The sequence below is a fragment of the Pristiophorus japonicus genome, chromosome 29, assembly GCF_044704955.1.
Source record: "Pristiophorus japonicus isolate sPriJap1 chromosome 29, sPriJap1.hap1, whole genome shotgun sequence".
NCBI classification, from domain to species: domain Eukaryota; kingdom Metazoa; phylum Chordata; class Chondrichthyes; family Pristiophoridae; genus Pristiophorus; species Pristiophorus japonicus.
The window spans coordinates 2,685,767-2,709,897 of NC_092005.1; the positions used below are offsets into that span (position 1 = coordinate 2,685,767).

A 24,131-nucleotide genomic window follows, 5' to 3' on the forward strand; every position below is an offset into this window, starting at 1 on the left:
ATTAACAAAAGGTGAGGTGCAACGAGTCCTGGGAGTCATGGTACATCAGTCATTGAAGGTTGGCATGCAGGTACAGCAGGCGGTTAAAAAAGCAAATGTCATGTTGGCCCTCATGCTCATAGCGAGGGGATTTGAGTACAGGGGCAGGGAGGTTTTACTACAGTTGTACAGGGCCTTGGTAAGGCCACACCTGGAGTATTGTGCACAGTTTTGGTCTCCTAACTTGAGGAAGGACATTCTTGCTATTGAGGGAGTGCAGCGAAGGTTCACCAGACTGATTCCCGGGATGGCGGGACTGACATATCAAGAAAGACTGGATGAACTGGGCTTGTATTCACTGGAGTTCAAAAGAATGAGAGGAGATCTCGTAGAAACGTTAAAATTCTGACGCGTTTAGACAGGTTAGATGCAGGAAGAATGTTCCCAATGTTGGGGAAATCCAGAACCAGGGGTCACAGTCTAAGGATAAGGGGTAAGCCAATTAGGACCGAGATGAGGAGAAACTTCTTCACCAAGAGAGTGGTGAACCTGTGGAATTCTCTATTACAAAAAGTTGTTGAGGCCAATTCACTAAATATATTCAAAAAATAGTTACTTGTAGTCCTTACCACTAGGGGGTTCAAGGTACATGGGGAGAAAGCAGGAATGGGGTACTGAAGTTGCATGTTCAGCCATGAACTCATGGAATGGCGGTGCAGGCTCGAAGGCCCGAATGGCCTACTCCTGCACTTTTTCCATGTTGCTATGTGTCTAATGTTTTCACTTTGATGAATATATTATTAATTTGAGACATTATATAACAAAAGTGCAGCATCCTTGTCAGTAAATTTGAATTTTGCAATGAGGTTAAATGTGATTAACAAAAAATCCAGAGGGGTGAAATGTTTAACACAATAACGACGAGGGTGGGAGCACACTGGATCAGCAATACATCGCCTGAACCTTTCGGCCACCTCGTCTCCTAGTTTATAGCAACGTCTCCATCCATCCCTTACTTTTTGCATCCAAACAGAAATAACTTTCAAGATAGTCTACTTCACCGCCTGTTCTGCCCGTGCAACAAGATTGACAGTGATGAAAATGTGCCATTAGCTTTTGAAAGCCAACAGCCTTCCTTTACTTCAGGTGAGTGACTGTCCGAGGTGGTTGGTTTTGAGGCAGAATCTAAACAAAGAATATAAAATTTCACGCAGCGAGTTAGTTAACCGCGGCAGGACTCGACACTGCCACTTTCTGATAACACCGCGGTTCAAAACCAAAGTCAGACGTCTTATCCATTAGGCCATGGAGCGGCAGTACTTGTTGTTGTTTATATTGAGAGCAAATTTTGGAACAGGGTGAAATCATGTACTGAATTTAGGAAAAGATGAGCATATTTCGAGTAATGAATAGATGCGCTGCGATATGGATGCGCACGGGTTCAGATAACGTCAATGTATCTTGAAACAAAAGAGTTTAAGAATTCGGTCATCGCAGCTGAAATCACACTCCTTATAAAACTATACAGGATGATCTGGCATTCTGAGTAAATATGTCTTAAAGGGGCAAATTATGAACCACAACTGACAACCATCCGTTTGAACAGACACCGAATGAGCAGGGGCTGTTGGCACATCGCTCTTACACAGATGTAGAATTACCTTTGACTGACAGCAGTTCCCTTTTAAAAGAATAAATTGGGATTTCTATCAACCCTGAAGGCAATTGTGCTGTGCGTGAGTGAGCGTGAGTCTCAGGAGCACGCCTGGTTGGGATGGTTGTTGAAGCCACAGATGATAGACAGGCAGGAATGAGGGAAGAAAGTAAAACCAACCCAGACAAAAAGCCAATTTTCACGTTTTCACGTTCAGTCGGGTAATCATTCCGATGTTTTGGGGAAAAGTTAAAGATTATTAATTTTTTTCAACAAAAACAACACCTGGAGAATATAGGCAGCGAGAAACAACAAAAGGGAACGTCTGTGATTCAGTGGAAGGCAAGAGTGATTAAATAATAAATGGCACAATGTGAAACGGCAAAGTGGGTGGTAATCGTGCAATAAATCAACAAAGGATGGGCCAAGAAGGGTGTTAGTTGGAACAGCAGAAACATTGTCAGGTAATGGGAGCGGTCCTGATGATCCGATATGTTCCAGCTAATGTTGAGACCAGAAGTCTATAAAATTCCTAAAAAATAGGAAGTCAACGCCTTTTAATCAGACCAGGCAGCTTAGCCTCCTCGGATTGATTTCCTGTACGCTTTGAATTCGGCAGCCAAGGGATTAATTCAAAAGCCAGCTTCTCACAGCTTTTCAGCGCTAGAGAAACATGACGCACTCATAATCAGGGAAGAGTCTGTTTCACGTTGAAGTTAAGATTGACGCTGAATGTATGTGTATCCCAGTGGAGGTGAGCTCATGCATGCAGAAAGGAAGATATACAGATCTCAAGTATTGGCCGGAATTAAACACGGGTTGGGGATCGTCCAATGAGACACAGAGCCGAGTACATCTGAAATACTTAATTTTACTCAGTTAGTAAATTTCACTTGCTCCTGTGGAACTCTTGGATTGGGACGCCGTGGGAACAGCTGTGCAAAATCACACGTTTTCATTTGAAATATTTCTGTTTTCGCACATGTCGACCAGCTATGAGAAGCGGATCTTTGACTAAAAGATGGCGAAGTTCATCCGGGATTTGAACCTGTGAACTCTTGCATTTCAATTATGAAAATCCCGAAAAAAAAACCTCTAGACCTAGACCAACGAGCCACGTAGGTCTCAGCCTCTGGCCATAGTTCACTATTCGGCCCATCCTGCATGTGCTGTCTCTCAGAGACCTATCCAATAAGTCACAATGACCATCGCCCTGCTCATGTTTTCCCTTTGATCAATATATTATTAATTTGAAACATTACATGACCAAAGTGCAGCATTCTTGTCACTTAATGTTGAATTTAGCCATGATATTAAATATGATTGAAAAAATAACCGAAGGGCTTAATTGTTTAACCTCATATCGACGAGGATGGAATTCGAATCCACGCATGCACAACACACTGGAGTAGCAGATCATCGCCTGAAGTTCTCGGCAATATCGTCTCCTATTACTAGCTACGTCAGCAATTGAATTTGCTGCTTTTTGCATCCAAACAGAAATAAAGTTGAAGAAAGTTTACTTCACTGCTTGTTCTGCCCGTGCAACCAGATCGACAGTGAAAATGTGCCATTAGCTTCTTAAAGCAAAGAGCCTTTCTTTTCTTCAGGTGAGTGACTGTACGAGATGACTGGTCTTGTGGCAGAATGACAACAAAAAAACCACATTTCGCGCACCGAGTTAATTTGCAACGGCAAGACGCGAATCTGAAAACTTCTGATAACGTCGCAGTTACATTCGAAGTCATATGCCTTAACCATTACGCCACGCTGCTGCTGGCATGAGGAAAAAATTTGTTGTTGTTTATATTAGGAGCAAATTCGGGGCAAAAGCTATACCTCGGAGTGGGTTTTGGAAAAGGTGAGCATATTTCAAGTAAATGAACAGATGCGCTGCGATTTGGGTGCGCACTTTAGCTGGGCTTGAAACTTGGAACACAAAGCTTAACAATTCGGTCATCGCAGCTGAAATCACACTCCTTTTCAAAATATGCATGGTGATCCGGGACTATGAGAAAATTTGTCTTAAAGGGAAAGATTATGAACCGGAACTGACAACCATCCCTTTTAAACAGACACAGAATGATCCGGGACTGCAAGCACATCCCTTTTTACACAGATGCAGAATGACACTTGACTAACAGCAGTTCACTTTTAAAAGAATAAAGTGAGATTTCCATCATCCCTGAAGGCAGTGAGTGAGCGTGGGGCTCAGGAACACGCGGGACTGGGACGGTGATTGAAGCCCCAGGTGATAGACAGGCAGGAAGGAGGGAGGGAAGTAAAACCAACCCAGACAAAAAGCCAATCTAATAAAATTTATATACTTAATTTTTTAAGGAATGTATACATGTGAAATTTATTAAAGAAAAATTGAATTTGATTTGTTTTAAATAAATATATCATTAATTAATAATGTATTTCTTTTTTGATTGAACGAAAGTTGTGTGTCTCGATGTTAACCATTGGAGATATGGGTGTGCACGCAGTAAATACGGACAGGCACCATCAACCCATGGTTGAAGACAAGCCACGAGGAAAGATGCGGGAGGCAATGGTGATCTTTTAAAGTGACGTGTGTCTGTCTGCTGTTTTTCAGATGTGCAATGTCAGGATCCGACAGCAGCTGCTTGTGCTGTGAACGTGGACAAAAGCAATAGAGCACAGTGCAGGCTGATCAGAAAAAGCACATTTATTGTGAAAGTTAAAAAGCGGGGAGGTATACATTGTATATAAGTATACACTCACACACACACACATATATACTTATAAAAATATATATATATAAACAAAGTCAGTCAGTCAGTCATGTGTTGCCTTGTCCTGTTTTGATTTGATTTGAATTTGAAAATGAGGTGGTTAATGTCATCCTGACAAAAAGCCCACATGCAAGCCCTGGCTGGAATCTGTATGTTTCTAACTTGTGTTTTTTGCATTTTTTCAGATGTGGAATGTCATGATCTCACAGCAGATTCTTCTCCTGTAAGATATTCCGCGAAGGAGTGTTCAAAAAATTCGGCATGGCTTCAAATTCCATGGAATGCCTTTTTTCATACATGATATGAAATGCCAAGCTCGATCGCACAAAACGTTTGCACTAACTCCCTCTCTCTCTTACACAAACTCACAAACAAACTTAAATTCCTATACCCTCCAAAGGCCGGTTTGAAATTTGAAATTTGAAATCTGTAATAGACAGCACATCCCTTTTAAACAGGCACAGAATGATTCGGGACTGATAGAATATCCCTTTTTAACAGACACAGGAATTTGCGTGACTGAAAGCAAATCCCTGTGAAGCAGATATAGAATGTTCTTGGACTGAGAGTTCTTTAATTTTAAACCGGCCCAGAATGACCCGGGACTGAGAGCAAATCCCTTTGAAAACAGACACAGATTGATCCTGGACTGACAGCAAATCAGTTTAGACAGACACAAACTGATCCGTGACCTCTCGCATTTCCACTGTTAAAATCACAAAGAGAGAACCATACCCCTTGACCAACGTGCAGCCGACAGTAAAGTGCGTAACCCATTCTCTATTAAAGCGGTATATTCTGACGGTAGTGAAGAAAGCTATTCGGCCCAACGTGACTGTGCTGTGTCTCTGAGAGAGCGATCAAATTAGTCTCCATCTCCATAGACCTGCGAATAACAACATAAGAACGTAAATGTGACCTTTGATGAATATATTGGGCCTGAAGTCATTGTGCTAGGCTTCCCCCAGGCGCTCGGCTGAAAATAGTGATAACGTTCCACACCTACCTTTTCCTCCTGCACCCTCCGCATCTGAGGCCTTCTCTGCCAGCGCTTCGCAGCGCATTCACGTCTTGGAGCTGCGGAGGGAGAAGCTGGATTCACGTGGCCCTGGACAGCCAAATGAAGGTACAGTATTATCATTCGTAATAATAGCATCTCCGGAAGTAGCGATTCTCAGTATTACGATTGAAAACGCCCCCATCACCCAAACACACATAAAATGTAAAACACCTCACGTATGTAATATTAATTTAAATTAAAGTTAACAAATGTGTTAGAAAAAAATATATTCGGATTTTATTTAAAGTTTGATATTTAGGGTTTAAAATAAACCTTCCTTAGTGGACAGAGTTTTTAAAGATACAAATGTTCTTACATTTTATTTCTATATGTTTTTATATTTTTTACATGTTTTAAAACACTGACGCTGATAAAAGTAGGCTATGCACCTGCTTTTCCCAGGCGCAAGCAATTTAAGTACATTCGCTGGGCAATTGATGCGTGAATAGCGCATACTCACGCGAATGTCCTTCTCCTGAAGAAGCATTGGGTCTGTCAAGCAAGAATTTGACATTGGAAAACCTGGTTTTCAGTGCATGCGCCTCGCACGCCAAAGAAGGGCTTTTGTCGGTCCTTGCTGGTTGTGTACGTACTTCGTACAGACCCAGTGAGGCCGGAATTGCAGGCCCTATATTAATTTGAGACATGACATGACAAAAGTACAGCATCCTTGACAGTAAAAGGCAAATTTGGCCACGGGGTATTATATGATTGACAAAATAACAAGAGGCTTCAAACGTTTTACACAATAAGGACGAGTATGGGATTCGGAGCCATGCATGCAGATCACAATGGATTAGCAGGTATTCGCCTTAAACTCTGGGCTACCTCCTCTCCCGTTTGAAGCAACGCTAGGCATTCAATTCCCTGCTTTTTGCATCCAAACAGAAATATTGTGCAAGAATGTCCACTTCACCGCTTGTCCTGCCTATGTAAGCAGATCGACAATGTTAAAAATGTGCCATCAGCTTCTTAAAGCAAACGCTTTCATTACTTCAGGTGGTGTACACACGTGGAATTAAATGTACCAGATACAGCAGAAGTAGGAGCTGCTGAAACAGCGGAGTTAGGTTATTCATAAAAAGAATGAATTGGGATGGGGCAGCAGAAACAGGGGAAATAGGCGCTGCGGAAACAGGGGATTTAGGAGCTCCGGAAACAAGGAAATTAGGAGCTCCAGAAACATCAGCATTGGTTGATCTCCAGAAACAATGGAATGAGAGTGCCCTAGAATGACGGGAAATAGGATCAAGAAACAGTTGAATTAGGATCTCCAGAAACACGGAGAATTGGATCAACAGAAACAGGAAAATTAGGACCTCCAGGTATGGGGGAATTAGGAGACCGTAACAGAAACCTGAAAATTAGTACAAAGCTCCATAAACAGGGAAATTACGAGACAGCTACAGTTACAATGGAATTCTTAACTCCAAATGCTGGGACGTTAGGAGAGGGCATCATAATCAGGGAAAGTCGGAGCGCCAGAAATAGGGTAATTAGGAAAAGGAAATTTAAGAGCTCCAGCACTTTACCTTATGAATCAGGGGAATTAGGAGCAGCAGAAAAGGAGAGTTAGCAGTTAAAGAAAGAGGTGAACTAGGTTCACCTGATACAGGGGCATTTGGAGCTCCAGTGACAGGGGCATTATTTACTCCAAAACATGGGACAAAGATGCTACTGAAACATTAGAACGAGGACCTGCAGAAACAGTGTAATTGGAGCGCCAGAAAGAGGGTAATCTGGAGTTCCTGACACAAGGAAATGAGGAGCACCTGAAACTGGAGAATTAGAAGCTGCTGAAATAGAGAAATGAGGAGTGCAAGAAAATGGAGAATTCGGAGCTCCAGGAACATAGGGAAAAGGAGCTCCTGAAACAGAGGGATACGGAGCTCCAAAAACAGCTGAATTAGGAGCTCCAGAAACAGTGGGATAAGGAGCTCCTGAAACAGGGGAATCAGGAGTTCCTGAAACAGAGGAATTAGGAGCTCCTGAAACAGAGGGATAAGGAGCTCCTGAAAGAGAGGAATTAGGAGCTCCTGAAACAGTGGGATAAGGAGCGCCTGAATCAGAAATTACGAGCTCTTGAAACATGGGGAATTCAGAGCTCCGGGTACATGGAAATTAGGAGTTTCAGAAACAGGGGCATTTGTTGTTCAAAAGACGGGAATTATGACCACCAAAAACAGGCGGTTTAGGAGAGATTTCAGTACTTGCACTCCTAAATATCATTGTCAGGCACAGTTTCGAAGTATAATATACTCTGATCCATCTTTCTTAGGTTCAATATGAAATCATTTACACTTCGTCACTGGGACCTATATCTGCATAGTTATTGTCACAAACACTATATAAGCGTCTCTTTGCAACTTGATGTTCCACGACACTATTTACAATGCCAATTACATTTTTATTCACTAAAATTGGACGAGAGAGCGGAATTGGAAAATGCCTCCCCGTTTGTTTTTCGTTCTCTGCTTCCTCACGTCTGTCTTTCTTTCTAGCTCCCCATCTGCTTCCAACACTCTCTTACTCAACATGCCACTCCGCCGTCTTTCTCCTCACTTGTGTAAGCCCCTCTGTCTTTCTCTGTGATCCTCCCGCCTTTCTCTCCGTCTGACTCCCACTGTCATTTTCTTTCCTCTGCTGTTATCTCTATTTCTGTCTCCCCGTCTGTGCACATCAGTCTCTCTCCCTCCATCCCTTTGTCTCTGTCTCTCGAGTCTGTCGCTTGCACTTCTCAGTCCGCCTGGCCCCGCAGTCTGTCAACCTATCTCTCTCACTATCTGTATCTGTCGTTACCTCTCTGACTCCCTCCTGTTAACTCCCCCGTTTGTCACCCTCTCTGTCTCCCCTTCTTGCTCTCTCTCTCCCTAAATTTTCTGTGTCTGTCTGATTCGTCTGTTCTATTTCTGTCTTCCCCGTTTCCCTCTGCTGTACATCTCTCCCCTTCTACATCCTCCAGTCTGTCTACAACCATCAATCCCGCCTACTCTGTCTCCTTCTTTTACATTTCCAGTCGGTTATCTCCACCACACGGTCTGCCGCTCTCTCTCTATCACCTCCTGTAGGTCTCTCTCTGTCCCCCGCCCCCCCCCCCCCCCCACCACCTCCGGCCCTCTCTATCTCCTTCCTATCTCTCGCCTGTCTTGCTCTCACTCTCTCTGTTGCCCCTCTGGCTCACCACTTTGCCTGCTCCCGTCCAGCACCGTCTCGGCCTTTGTCTTTGTAACTTATCATCTACCTACCGCAGCCTGTCGCAATGCACCATTCTTCCAGTCAATCTCTATCCCACCACACCCAATTTTTTGCTCTCTCTCTCTGTCTCTTGCTGCCCTAGCACTTTTTCTTAGTCTATCACGACGTTTTCTCCCTGTCTTTCCGGGTCTGTTTTCTGCCCATTTCTCTCCTGCGTCTGTCCCACTCTAACCCTCCGCACGTGTATTCACTTCTGTCTATCCACAGCTGTATCCCCATCTCTCATTCTCTCTGTCACCGTCAAATGTTTATCTCTCTTTGCCTTGCCGATCTGTCTATCTGACTCCGCCTTCTGGTTCTCTCCCTCTTTCTCCCCACGTCTGTCTCCCTACTGTCTCTTCATCTCTCTCACTCTGTTTGACCCATCGATTACCCTGCCGTCTGCCTCTGTCTCTATCTCTCTCTCGGTCGACCTATTTCCCTGTCTCCAAAGTTTTTTAAAAAATTAATTCAGAAATGTAGGCGTCGCAACCAAGGCCTTCCTTCCTTTATTGCCCTTCTGAAACTGCCCCGGAGAAGGTGGTGGTGAGCCGACTATTTGTAACCGCTGCAGTCCGTGTGGTGAAGGAACTCCCACAGTGCCGATTTTGTCGCTGCAGTTTGATTCAACTGAATGTCTCGCTGGGCGATTGTAGAGGGCATTGGAGTGTCAACCACATTGCTCTGCGTCTGGAATCACTTATAGCTCAGACCAGGAAAGGACGGCATATTTCATCCCCTAAAGTACATTAGTGAAACTGATGGATTATTATGACAATCCAGTATTATCATGGTCATTTCTGATACTAGCTCTTTAAATTCAGATTCATGTAATTAAATCAATTTAAATTGTTCAGCTGCCATGGCAGGATTTGAGCTTACATCTCGGCGATCTTCAGACCATTCCCACTCTGCTACCGTATGGTTTCTCTCACTCTCTCTCTCGGTGTTTTTCCGGTCTGTCTCCTCCATCTTTCTCCCCCACCTGCCTCTCTCTGTCTTGCCATCTGTCTTTTTCCACCGCCTGTCTCCATCACTCTATCTCTCTACCCATGTCTGTCTCTCGCTCTGATCCGCCGTATGTCTCTCTCATTCTGCCTCCTCGTATGTCTTTCTGCTCCTGTCTCTCCTGTATGCCTCTCTCTCTGTCTATATCTCCTCATCTGTCTGCCGTTGTTGTCTGCCCCATCTGTATCTCTCGCCGTTTCGCCCTGTTTGCCCCGATTGTTTCACCACACTCTCTATTTATCTGTCTCTTACACGTCTGTCTCACCCCTATCTCTCACTCTCACTGCCTCACCCCACCGTCTGTCTCTCTCTCTTTATCTCTATCTCAGCCCAGTGTGTTACCTGTCTGGCTAACCCCCGTCTGCCTCTCCTGTCTGTCAATTACTGTCCCCTTCCACCATGCAACCCCGTCTGCCACTGTCTGTCACGCACTTCCCCCTTCCATCATTCTCCGCCGTCTGCCTCCTCCCTTCTGCCTTCCACGTTTATCTCTCTCTTTGTCACCCATCATAAATCCCATCCACCCAGTTTGCCTCCATCCGTTTCTTACCCTGTCGGTCGGTCTTGCCGCCCCCTTCCCCTCAGTATTATCGCTCCCTATATACCCCACCATAATAAACTCACTCTGTCTCCCCTCCCCCTCGTCTGTCGTTCTCTCTCTCTCTCTCTTTCAAAATATGTCTGTCTCGCTTTCTGTCTCTCCGGACTGTCTCCTCCCCATCAAAACCACCTGTCTGTCTCTCTCTTTCTGTGACATGCACATAACTGTCTCCCCCTGCCTATCTATCTCTCTTTCACCTTACCAGGCGTAAGACTTTGAAGGAGATCTTCTAGGCAAGAGTTGGGAAAATAGCGCAAATCTCCGACCACAATGACCCATCTCTCGGGGATGCGTTGTATCTGTCAAAAGCCATTTTGACTGTCCCAGTGCCGGTTTTCAGCGCACGCACATCGTGCTCTGAGAAGCGCACTTGAGGGGCCTCGACGGGTGCGTGCTGACATCATACGTGCCCTTAGAGACCGCAATTGTTCGAAGTTTGGCAGGCTCTCTTTTGCCATGTATTTCCCTCAGTCTGAAACAGAACGTGACAAGTTGTCAATGGCGATTGCAATAATTATTAATCTTTCACAGAATGTTATGAAATTAATTTAATAAGCTTCATTTTAATTTAATAAATCGCGGAATGGGCATCGAACCTGTGCCGACGAGGAGAGAGCGCTGCATCCTAACCACTAGGTGGCGATCACAGGGGTGAGTAAACATTGATGTCGAGAACTCGTGAACCAGTGAGATGGCCTCTGTGAGAATGTTTAAAGGGAGAATGTTCAAAGTAAACTAGTCGCATCAGCAATGAACTGCAATTAAAAAAAACAGCCAAAACCTGTGTTTTTCCCCGGCAGACATGGCGGAAATTAAACGGCGGAATTTAACCGTTTTGAAGGTTGAATGTCTTTTGGAACTGGCTCGTTTTATTAATTGTAAAATATATGATTTATCTTAAAGACTTGGATATTTCATTGCAGTCCTCTGCTGTTGCGATTTTACCAGAACAACAACAACAATTTAGCTCCCAGATTAATGCGTGGTATCCGGATTGGTTTCAATACCCACAAAGTGGCGCTTTGGGATTACAATATCGGACCGTATCTGGATTGCATTGTTGACGCTTCACGTCAATGACATTTAATCACAACCCCGTCATCAGAAATCTTTCCAGAGATGCTGCCTGACTCGCTGAGTAGATCCAACATTTTCTGATTTCATTTCAGGCTTACAGGATTCGCAGTACTTTGCTTTTGAAACTAAAAAGTAACATAAGTTGACGTCATTGGCGATTCGAAAGTCAGTACCTTTATGCAACGGCAAACGTGAGCCATGCGTCGTGTGTATTCTCCCTTCTGCCAGCTAAAGAACATCACTGAGTTGGTGCAGAACATTTTGAGGGGCGAAGGGGAGCAGCATAAGCCGTGATCTATGTGCTAACCAATGCCATAAGGAAACAAGGGGATGAGTTCCTTCAGTCAGAGTTTCAGGTGCAATTGAGGAAATTAATGAGCAGAATCACAAAGTTATTCTATGGATTATTCCCAGTGGCCCGCGCTATTGAGTTTAGAAATAGCAACGTGTGTCTGGATAAATGGTGCACGAATTGTGGCTACAGAATCCGGGTGATTGGGACCAGTTCTGGCGCAGGAGGGACCTGTTACAGTAGGTCGGGTAGTACATCAATAGAGCTTGGACCAATGTCCTCGCGGGAAGTTTAACAACTGGGGCGGGTGAGGGGTTGAAATAATTTGGCAGTGGATTTGTGTACCAGGATGAAACATCTGTAGATGTTGTAATTATGCCTTTATACACAAGTCCAGATGATTATGTATATATCAACTATAGCAGTGAACGTGGCCTCAGACAGCGCATTTCAGCCCATCCTTGGGAAACGATATACCACGGCACGGCCAAACCTTCTCCTACACCGAACACAAGCAGAGGAAACACAGGCAAAGCAGAATTTGCTGAGGACCGTAGAGAGTAAAATGTTCTTTGATCAGTGATAGCTCTAAATATATTTTGGTGTCTCTGTGTTAAGATGCAATTTGTTCTGTGGGATATAATCATATTTTGTATATCCGTATTCGTGTTTATGTATTTGAATGCAACAAAGTTATTTATAATAGTATTGTGGAGCATCTATGTTTGTTATAAATGTATTTTCTGTGTATATCTTTGTATCTATGCTACTTGTAAACACCTCGCAAATAATCGTAAATACAATAATAAGCACAGAGATACTTAGAGATAAATTCATAAAGATAAGAGACATAAAAACAAATAGATTTATAATAACACATATATGAACACATATAATTTGATTATCAATGTTCCACACAATTTAATTTACAACTCACATATTGATGCACAAATATATTTATAAAGTTCCCGCACGGACATCCAAATTCATTACAAATAACAAAACATTGCACAAAAAATAAAACACGTCTATGGTGAAAATCTATGGAGTCTCAATCATTGAAGGCTTCTTGCAGAGAGGCGGCATAGACACGATGGGATGAAAGCTTCCTTCTGTGTTGAATGATTCGATGATTCATTGTCTTCTTCCTTGTTAGACAGGTGGAACAGGTAGCTGTATGATGGGAGCACAAAGACCACAGGATATGCAGCTCTAGTGGCGTAATCGGATGGCGCACGGTACTCATATGACAGTACAGGCTTGGGAAATGCCGAGGTTGTGAGTTCGAGCCTCACTGGAGCAGCCGATGCTTTTGCACGTGATGTTTGTACTTTTCAGAGTCTGAGACCGTTTTCTGTTTATCCATCTCTCTTGTCCATTCCGCCATTTACCATGGTGCTGTCTGTCTCTCGCGCTGTAGTTATTCCTGTGTCAATCTGTGGGTTATTTCTGATTGAATACACGTGCCTGTTCCCCACATGAAATAAATGAGGAGATCAAACAATTCCACATCTGGCACTCGGGAGCGAATGAACCCAAATTTATAAGACGATATAGTTTATTGTAAATATAACATTCCCTCTTGAGTGATATAGATTCAATTCTGTACAAAACCAAACTATGATCACAACGTGTTTCCAATAAGCCACCTTCTAATGTATTGTCGCAAGTGCGACCATTGTAGCTCAAGGAGTTTCATAATTAATAAGCGTAGGAATCAAGTAATGAAACGGTAGAGATGGTTCTGAGAATGTGGAATGCCCTCGCCCAGACCAACATTTAAAACAAGGTTTAAAAACTGGCAGCGTGCAGGAGGAAGGGAATAGAGGAAAGAGAGCCACAGAAAAGTCACGGGAGTTTCGGAAGGTCAGGGCATTTTTCTCTGACCACAGCATAGTTGCGCACGGCACGGATATTGTTACTGTTAAATATGAATAAATGCAACGTTTGTTTGCAATTGTTTCTGTTTCTGTCCCTTTTAACTAATTCTTAATTCCATTTGCCTGCGATGATTCCATAAATCTTCGTATCCTTGCCGAACAAAAGTCGATCAATGTGAAACTTGAAAATGTCAATTGCCCCAAACCTCGATAGATTTTTAGGGGAGGAATTATAAGACAGGTGGAATAGGCAGCTGTAACAAAAAGGGCCGCTGAATATAAAGAGGCTGCAGGAGGGTTCAAAACTAAAAATCATTGTTTAAAAACTAGGATTAAGGCACTCTACCTAAATGCACGCAGCATTCGAAATAAAGTAAATGAGTTGACGGCACAAATCATTAAAAATGGGTATGATTTGGTGGCCATTACAGAAACGTGGTTGCAGGGTGGCCAAGACTTGGAATTAAACATACAGGGGTATCTGACGATTTGTAAAGATAGACAAGAAGGGAAAGGAGGTCGGGGAGCTCTGTTAATAAAGGATGATATTAGGGCAGTTGTGAGAGACGATATTGGCTCGAATGAACAAAATGTTGAATCATTGTGGGTGGAGATTAGAGATAGTAAGGGGAAAAAGCCACTGGTGGGCGATGTTTATAGGCCCCCAAATAATAACTTCATGGTGGAGCGGGCAATAATCAAGGGAATAACGGAGGCATTTGAAAAAGGAACGGCAGTAGTCATGGGGGATTTTAACCTACATATCGATTGGTCAACTCAAATCGCACGGGGTAGCCTGGAGGAGGAATTCATAGAATGCATGCGGGATTGTTTCTTAGAACAATATGTAACAGAACCTACAAGGGAGCAAGCCATCTTAGATCTGGTCCTGTGTAATGAGACAGGAAAAATAAACGATCTCCGAGTAAAAAATCCTCTCGGAATGTGTGATCACAGTATGGTTGAATTTGTAATGTAGATTGAGGGTGAGGAAGTAGTGTCTCAAACGAGCGTACTATGCTTAAACAAAGGGGACTACATTGGGATGAGGGCAGAGTTGGCTAAAGTAGACTGGAGACAAGGACTAAATGATGGCACAATTGAGGAACAGTGGAGGACTTTTAAGGAGCTCTTTCATAGTGCGCAACAAAAATATATTCCAGTGAAAAAGAAGGGCGGTAAGAGAAGGGATAACCAGCCGTGGATAACCAAGGAAGTAAAGGAGAGGATCAAATCAAAGGCCAATGTGCATAAGGTGGTCAAGGCTAGTGGGAAACTAGAGGATTGGGAAAATTTTAAACAAAAGCAAAGAATGACTAAAAAGCAATAAAGATAGGAAAGATAGATTATGAAGGTAAACTGGCGCAAAACATAAAAACAGATAGTAAAAGCTTTTACAGATATACAAAACGGAAAGAGTGACTAAAGTAAATGTTGCTCCCTTAGAAGATGAGAAGGGGGATTTAATAATGCGAAATGCGGAAATGGCTGGGACCTTAAAATTATTTTGCTTCGGTCTTCACAGTGGAAGACGCAAAAACCATGCCAGAAATTGCTGGTCACAGGAATGTGGGAAGGGAAGACCTTGAGACAATCACTATCACTAGGGGGGTAGTGCTGGATAGGCTAATGGGACTCAAGGTAGACAAGTCCCCTGGTCCTGATAAATGCATCCCAAGGTATTAAAAGAGATGGCGGTAGTTATAGCAGATGCTTTCGTAATAATCTACCAAAATTCTCTGGACTCTGGGGAGGTACCAGCAGATTGGAAAGCAGCTAATGTAACACCTCTGTTAAAAAAAGGGGGCAGACAAAAGGCAGGTAACAATAGGCCAGTTAGTTAAACATCTGTAGTGGGGAAAATGCTTGAAACTATCATTAAGGAAGAAATAGCGGGACATCTAGATGGGAATAGTGCACTCAAGCAGACTCAGCATGGATTCATGAAGGGGAAATCATCTTTAACTAATTTACTGGAATTCTTTGAGGAAATAACGAGCATGGTGGATAGAGGTGTACCGATGGATGTGGTGTATTTAGATTTCCAAAAGGCATTCGATAAGGTGCCACATAAAAGATTACTGCAGAAAATCGAGGTACACGGAGTCAGAGGAAATGTATTAGCATGGATAGAGAATTGGCTGGCGAACAGAAAACAGAGATTCTGGATAAATGGGTCCTTTTCGTGTTGGAAATCGGTGGTTAGTGGTGTGCCACAACTGTTTACAATATATATAGATGACCTGGAAGAGGGGACAGAGTGTAGTGTAACAATATTTGCAGATGACACAAAGATTAGTGGGAAAGCGGGCTGTGTGGAGGACACAGAGAGGCTGCAAAGAGATTTGGATATGTTAAGCGAATGGGCTAAGGTTTGGCAGATGGAATACAATGTCGGAAAGTGTGAGGTCATCCACCTTGGGGAAATAAAACAGTAAAAGCGAATATTATTTGAATGGGGAGAATTTACAACATGCTGAGGTGCAGAGGGACCTGGGGGTCCTTGTGCATGAAACCCAAAAAATTAGTTTGCAGGTGCAGCAGGTAATCTGGAATACGAATGGAATGTTGGCCTATATTACGAGAGGGATGGAGTACAAAAGCAGGGAGGTCCTGCTGCAACTGTATAGGGTATTGGTAAGGCCGCACCTGGAGTATTGCGTGCAGTTTTGGTCACCTTACCTAAGAAAGGATACACTGGCTATGGAGGGGGTACAGAGAAGTTTCACTAGGCTGATTCCGCAGATGAGGGCGTTACCTTATGATGATAGATTGAGTAGACTGGGTCTTGACTCGTTGGAGTTCAGAAGGCTGAGGGGTGATCTTTTGGAAACATTTAAAATTATGAAAGGAATAGACAAGATAGAGGCAGAGAGGTTGTTTCCACTGGTCGGGGAGACGAGAACTGGGGGGCAAAGCCTCAAAATACGGGGGAGCCAATTTAAAACCGAGTAGAGAAGGAATTTCATCTCCCAGAGGGTTGTGAATCTGTGGAATTCTCTGCCCAAGGAAGCAGTTGAGGCTAGCTCATTGAGTGTATTCAAGTCAATGATAGATAGATTTTTAACCAATAAGGGAATTAAGGGTTACGGGGAGAGGGTGGGTAAGTGGAGCTGAGTCCACGGCCAGATCAGCCATGATCATATTGAATGGCGGAGCAGGCTCGAGGGGCTAGATGGCCGACTCCTGTTCCTAATTCTTATGTTCTTATGTTCTTATGTATGATGGGCGCACTAATACCACATAGCATTCGCATCCAATTCCAGCGACGGAATTGGATAGCGTGCAGTACTTATATGTCAGTGTAAGGACGCAGTAAGGCAGAGGTTGTACGCTCGAGCCTCACCTAATACAGCTGATGGCTTTGCTTGAGACTATTCGAAGGTACAATTGATGTATCCCCAAACGTTACCTATATATTCACTCTTCTATTCCAGCACACAATATTGCAACGGAGGATGAAAATTGTACGTATTTGTGGGATGGAGTGGAGGCGTTGTTACATTTAATCAATAACTCTGATGTAAATAATAATGTGCCAGAAACACACTCGATTTCAAAGAGAAGATGTGTAAAACGCATTGGTTATCTCTACATAATTCCTGCACCACATTCAACAGAAACAAGGATTTTCCTGAACATTTCGCTACAAATGTTGTGCTCAGTTTTGCAATGGCTCGTGTATTGGACTTCTCGCTGATTCTGTTCTATAGAAACATTCAAACTTGTCGATTCGAGTCCCATAAAAGTCCAATTGTAAATTAATAGAATGATTACCGCACAGCAGGAGGCCATTCGTCCCATCGAGAGCGTTCCAGCTCTCAGCTAGTCCCACTCCCCCGCCCTTTCCCCATAGCTCTGCAGGACAGGGTTGGCTGGTTCCGAGGCTGGAAATTAAAAGTTTGCAGCAAACCGCAACTGTCAGCGATAGACGGAAGGTTTATTGTTTTGGGCCTGAAATCCACTCAGATTTACCTGCTCGCTGCTACAATGTTTAAAGCTCCATTCAGTGCTTGAATAACTAAGAGCTGTAGCTGCCGGCCTGCATTTATATCTGTCAGAGCGTGAGATCCGCCAGGGAGGGAGGCACGTTTAAACTGTCGCCCAATTATCTTTTATGGTTTTACAACATTTCAAGAAAGCAAAAGGATTTCCCCTCAAGTTACAATGATCTTTTCTGTTATTGTCTTCGCATGCATCTTTCTAACTCTCCCTATCTCTGAATCTTGTATTTCTCTGGTTTTCGCTGATTGACTTCTCAGGTTTAAATGGACGGTCTGGGTTGATCTAACCTGCAACAAGGAAAGCAATGGGCAAAGAAATACCTGGACTATAGGACAACAATGATGTAAATTCGAGGCAAATATCTTCATAGATATGTTCCTTCGCGCTCGCAGTGAAATAAAGCAGCACCGATTACAGTTGTCTTAAGGTAGAGTGTACCTTATGTGGATGCCGACACAGACGACAATATAGAGCTATTAATGCTACAAAATCTCATTTGATAATACAGGTCACATATTCAAAACTAGTTATGTAAAGACATTCTAATATTGTTGACGTGGAATAGTGAGCAATGCTTGCACGGCAATTGCATGCCTGTGTCCAGTTGGAAAGCTGTCTGAAGTAACATGCAGAACAATGAATTTCTGCTGAGCAGACCATGAGCCTACTTCTTGAAAATGGTTCTCCGGTCCCGCTAAGAGGGGATTAAGTATCATGAGAGTTCGATAGGACTGTGCCGACTTGTATAGCAGGACGTGTAGGGGGCATTTTTCCTTCCTTAAAGGACAGTAATGACTCAGTTGCAGAATTTGCTCGCACCACTCGCAATTCGGCCCAAGGACGAGCCGAGCCGATCACGTGGAGTTAATTCAATTCCTCCAGACAGTAAATTCAGTTGGCATATCAAGAAAAAATAAGAAATCGCCGTGGCTTACTCAGTGACCGCGCAGCATAATGGAAAAGGTGGTTATTTACGTTATGTACCTTGATGTTATCAGGAAATTGCAGTTTTGAGGAGATTTGAATTCAAAGCCTAATTTATGTAAGATTCAGTCAAATGCTTGGAAGCTTTATCAGCAACATGCGCTTAACAAAGTAAATGAGCACAATCGATTAGCAGTCCATCGCCATAACCTCTCGTCTGCCATCTAGCACAACTCATCTATTACATTTCAGGCTTTTTGCATCCATACAGAAATACGCTGCAAAAAGTCCCCGTCACGACGTGTCCTGCCCGTGCAACCAGATCGACAATGTTGAAAATGTACAATCAGCTTCTGTAAGCAAACGGCCTTCAGCTACTACAGGATGGCTGTGAAATGCCTCCTCAAATGATGAGGTGCGGGCCCCTTTTAAATAGACCAGGCAGCCTGGCCACGCCGGTTTCAAAACCGACCAATATAGAACTCTCTACAGTTAAACCACATTAGGCGTACTGTGTGCAATTCTGGTCGCTATATTATAAAATAAACTAGTGAGGCACTGGATAGGATGCAGGTAAGATGGTATACTATCAGGAAAGAATCGACAGGCTCAATTTACTTTGTTGTGAAACGAGAAGTTTGAGGGATAACCTAATAGAGCTCTTTAATATCTTGAAAGATTTTGATAGAGTTGATATAGTGTTTCCACTTGTGGAGAAAATATTACAAGAGACCATTAATATAAGAAAAACCAGCAACAAATCAAATTGGGAATTAAGAAGAATCTTCTTTACGCAGAGAGTGGTAAGGATGTAGAACTCGCTGCCACCAAAGAGGTTGAATCAAATATTATAGATGCATGTAAGGAGCGGTTAGATAAATATATGAGGGAGAACTAAATGGAGGGCTATGCTGATAGTGCTGGATGCGGAAAGAGGGGAGGATGCTCCAATGGACCACAAACGTCGATATTGACAGTTTGGGACGAATAGCCTGTTTTTGCATTGAATATCCTATGTATTCGTATGATGTCGACACCATGGGTTCAATTCAAAAGCCAACTTCTCGCAACTTTCAGACCTAGAGGAAATAACACTGATTAATATTCCTGATTTAGGGTGTTTCAAAAAGATGTCAAGATTGATGCTCCTTAAAGCCTACCTCGTTGACCAAGCTTTGGGGCATCTGTCGTAATTTCTCTTTTAAGTGTCTCGGTGTAAGCGTTGTTTGATTTGTCTTAAGCTTTCGTGGAGCGCCCTGTGACGTCTTACTATGTTAAAGGCGCGACATAAATGCAAATTGTTGTTGTTGTAATATTTACATCATTGTCTCCCTGTTTCAGGTTTCACCGAAAACGTGCTGGTTGAGAAGGCATGCGGCATACTTACCTTTATTAGCCGAGATATATATTACAATAGCAGTGAAGACATGCTTGAGCTATATAAAACATTATTTGGGCCATAGCTAGATTACTGCGTACACATCATTACAGGAAAGATGTAATTGCACTAGAGAGGACGTAAAAGAGATTTACGAGGATGTTGCCTGGACTGGAGAATTTTGGCTATCAGTAATGATTCGATAGGCTGGGTTTGTTTTCATTGGAACATAGGAAGCTGAGGGGAAACAACATTGATGTGTACAAAATTATGAGGGGCCCGGAGAGAGTGGATAGGAAGGACCTATTTTTCTGAGCAGAATGGTCAACAACCAGGGGACATAGAATTAAAGTCATTGGTAGCAAGTTTAGAGGGGATTTGACGGGTAATGTTTTCCCCAAAGCAAGTTGGTAGTCTGGAACTCACTGCCTGAAAGGGTGGTAGAGGCAGAAACCCTCACCGCATTTAAAACACGCTTGGATATGCACTTAAAGTGCAATAACCTACAGGGCTACGGACCAAAAGCTGGAACATGGGATTCAACTGGATAGCTCTTTGTTGGCCAGCGTTGACCGGATGGGCCGAAATATCCTTCTTCCGTCCTGTAAATAACTGTGATTCTATGATTCAGTTCTAAGCGAGGATCTAACTGCAGATAATCCGGACGTGGAGACTTTATGGTAAAATTAAGAGATAGGAAAGGATTTAAGACAATAGTGGGAGTTGTGCATAGGCCCCCTAGTCGCAGCTGTGAAGTACTAGAATATATAAATTTAGAGATTAGACAAGCGTGCAGTAAAGACAGTGTGGTTTTAATAGGGGATTTAAATTTTCATATCTATTGTGATAATCGGACTAGCACCTGTCAGAAAGATTGTGTATTTCTTGAATGTGTCCGGGCTAGTTCTACAACAATATGTTCCAGAACGAACAAGGGACATGCCAATTTACATTTAGTAATGAGTAACGAGCCGGAGTATTCAACAGCCGAAGCGTAAGAGAAAATGTATTTAATAGCGATCAAAACATGATCGACTTCAACGTAACGTTTGACAGGGAGAAACGAGAAAAAGCTACTACAATTCCAGATTTCGGTAAGACCGACTTCAAGGGACTGAGACAGAGACTGTCCACAACAAATTGGGAAAATCTGTTAATGGGTAAAACGATAGGAGTTATTACAAATAATTTAAAGTTATACAGAATCAGTGTATACCCCTGGGGGCCCAAAAAACTGGCATGGGCGACTAAAGAGGTAAGGGACCACGTTAACCTAAAATTAAAAGCGTACACAAATGCAAAAAAATAGCACAGATCCTGGTGAATGGGAAAGCTACAAAGAAAAGCTAAGGGGCACAAAGAAGATAGTAAGTGCTGCAAAGAGGGAGTAAGAAAATAACCGACTGGTGAAATGAACAGACACATAGCAGATGTAAGTTAACGCAGAGAATTGTGAAGTGATACATTTTGATGGGATGAGGAGAGGCAATATGAATTAATCATACTATTTTAACGAGGCCAGATTTATACGTGAACATTTAAAACCCTATTTCAGCATCCGCCTCTGGAGATCAATGAACCCGAAACCGGTCAGAATGCTCTCCCTGTATTGTATCAACCAGCATTAAATCGTACAATTTTAACGAGGGGGCAGGATCTGGAAGACATGAGGACTTTTCTTTTGTTAATAGACGAATAAGGTATAAAAACAAGGAAGTTATGCCAAACAATTATGAGGCCTTAGCTGCAATATTGCGTTCAGTTCGTGACAACACGCTTTAGCCCTTGGCAGAATAGATTTACTCGAATAATGCCAGAGTTGGTGACCTCATTTATATGAAGAGACTGGTGAAGCTGGGATTTCTCTCCTCAGAATAGAAAGTCGAACCCATGATCTTCGGTTTACGGGACCGAAGCCTTACCACTTGGCCACCGCGCCTTGATAAGCTATGTGACTTGCTTTGAATTGCTACCGAATCCCACATCATTACAATTCCGTTGTCGAAGCACAGACGCATATACAAAAAAATAAAGCGGGATAGTGCAACGGGCAAATGACCAGCGTCATTTATGTGAAACTATCATAAAACATTTCATAAAATCATACATGACCGATGGAGAATATTTGGTCCATCGTACTCTTGAACGAGCTATCCAATTAGACCCATCTCTTTCCACAACGCCCTGCCAAATGTGGCTCTTCAAGCATTTATCCAATTCCATTTTGAGGGTTACAATTGAATCTGCAGTGCTCCGGGGAAATGACAGGGGGTGAGACTGTCCTAGAGTCAGAACGGGCTCGATGGGCCGAATTGTCTTCTTCCGTGTTGTAACAATTCTAAGAATCGAAGACTCTATGATTCACCACCCTTTCAGGTAGTGCATTCACAGATCACAACAACTCACAGTTTCAAAACGAACAATTCTCCTCCACTTCCATTTGTTTCCTCTGTTCTGCATTGGATGTTCCCAGGATGGATAGTTTTGGTTATGGGGAAAGATTGGGGTTGTTTTCTTCGGAACAGATGAGGATAAAAGGTGACATAATTGAGGTGTATAACATTATGCGGGGCCGTGATAGTGTGCATAAGAAACACCTATACCCCTGAGCGGAGAGGTCAATAACCAGGGGGCATAGATTTAAAGTAATTGGTAAAAGGATTACACGAGAGTCGAGGAAAATTTTTTTCGCCCAGAATGAATTTGGGTCTGGAGCTCACTGACTGAAAAGTTGATGGAGACACAATCGGTCATCACATTGAAGCAATACTTGTATATGGATTGAATTGCCCTACATATCAAGAGCTGGGAAGTGCGATTGGGCTTGATAACTCTTTAGATTGGCGGAGACAGGATGGGCCGAATGCCCTCCTTTCCTGATGCAAACTTCTACGATTCTATGATTCTATGAGGTGGGGAATGCTCTTTTGTTTCCTGCACATATCTGTATCGATGCGATCGTGCTGTGTGGTAATTGGCTGCCGTATTGCCCTACAGCACATCCAGTGACTACACTTCAAGAAGTACTTCATTTTCTGTAAAGCACGTTTTAATAAAATATTAATTCAGTGGATGTGGGCTTAGCTAGCAAGGCTGACACTTATTGGCCAACCCTAATTGCGTTTGAGAAGGTAGTGATGAACAAACTTCGTGAACCACTGCAGTTCTTGGATATGCACTTGATGGCTATGGTCCAAGAGCTCGAAATTGGATTTGGCAGGATAGTGCTTTGTCCACCAGCAAGGACGCGATGGGCTAAATGGTTTCCTTCTGTGCTGTAAATTTCTATGGCTCTGTGGTTCAGTCACTGATGTGATGGTACTAACAATGTGCTGTAGTAGAAGGAGTTCCAATATTTTCACCCCACACAATAATGGAAAGGCGATATATTTCATGGTTCATTATCTGCGGAGTTGATACTCGAGTTGGAAAAATCAATCTTCAGCGATCATGCCCACTTCTGACCTGAAGATGGAGGGCAGGTCATTGATGAAGCAGGTGATGATGATATCCTGCAGCGATATCCTGGGCTGAGATGATTGGCGTCGAAAAACCACAACCATCTTCTTTTAGGCTCGGTATGTCTCCAGCAGTGGAGATTAACCCCGCAATGACTTCAACGTTCGAAGCCTCCTTGATGAAACATTCGGCCAAATACTGCTTTGATGTCAAGGACAATCACTCTCACCTCATTTTAGAATTAATCACTTTTGTCCATATTTGGACCAAGGCTGTAATGATGTCTGGAGGCTGGGCGTCCTGTCGGAACTCAAACTGAGCAACGGCGAGCAATTGGGTCATCCTATGTTCGTGAAAGTTGCTACGGGAATGCAAGCTCGTGCTGTTACTGTCTGAAAAGAGTGCACAGTTGCATGATGTATATTTGTAGGATAAGATGTGTCTTCGGCCTGAAATCTTACTCCAACTTCCCCTTCCGACAGACCCTACCAGGGCTTCAAAGCATGGCACGTTCTAAAATGTCAGTGTTAAAAAATTGTTTCATTCTATATTTCTTAAAGATTAAGACACAACTGGCAGCGAGATATCCAGTTTGCCGATGATGCAAATATTGGTGATATAGTAATTAGTGCAGATTTTAGCGTATACTTATAAAGATATATTGATGGATTAAATGAACGGACGATTCAGTGGCAGATAGATTCCAAACAGATAATTGTGTGGTCATCCATTTTGGCTCACAAATATAAATCCGAGTACTAATTATATGTAGCACAGCTCGGAGGAATGGAGTTCCAAAGTGGTTTGGTGTCCAAGTGCCC

The 24,131-nt window shown here is 43.0% G+C and overlaps 1 pseudogene; it reads left to right on the forward strand.

Annotated features, from left to right (window-relative positions):
* The window catches only part of LOC139239975 (zinc finger protein 850-like), a 187,961-nt pseudogene that overhangs the window by 22,020 nt on the left and 141,810 nt on the right, over window positions 1–24,131 (forward strand).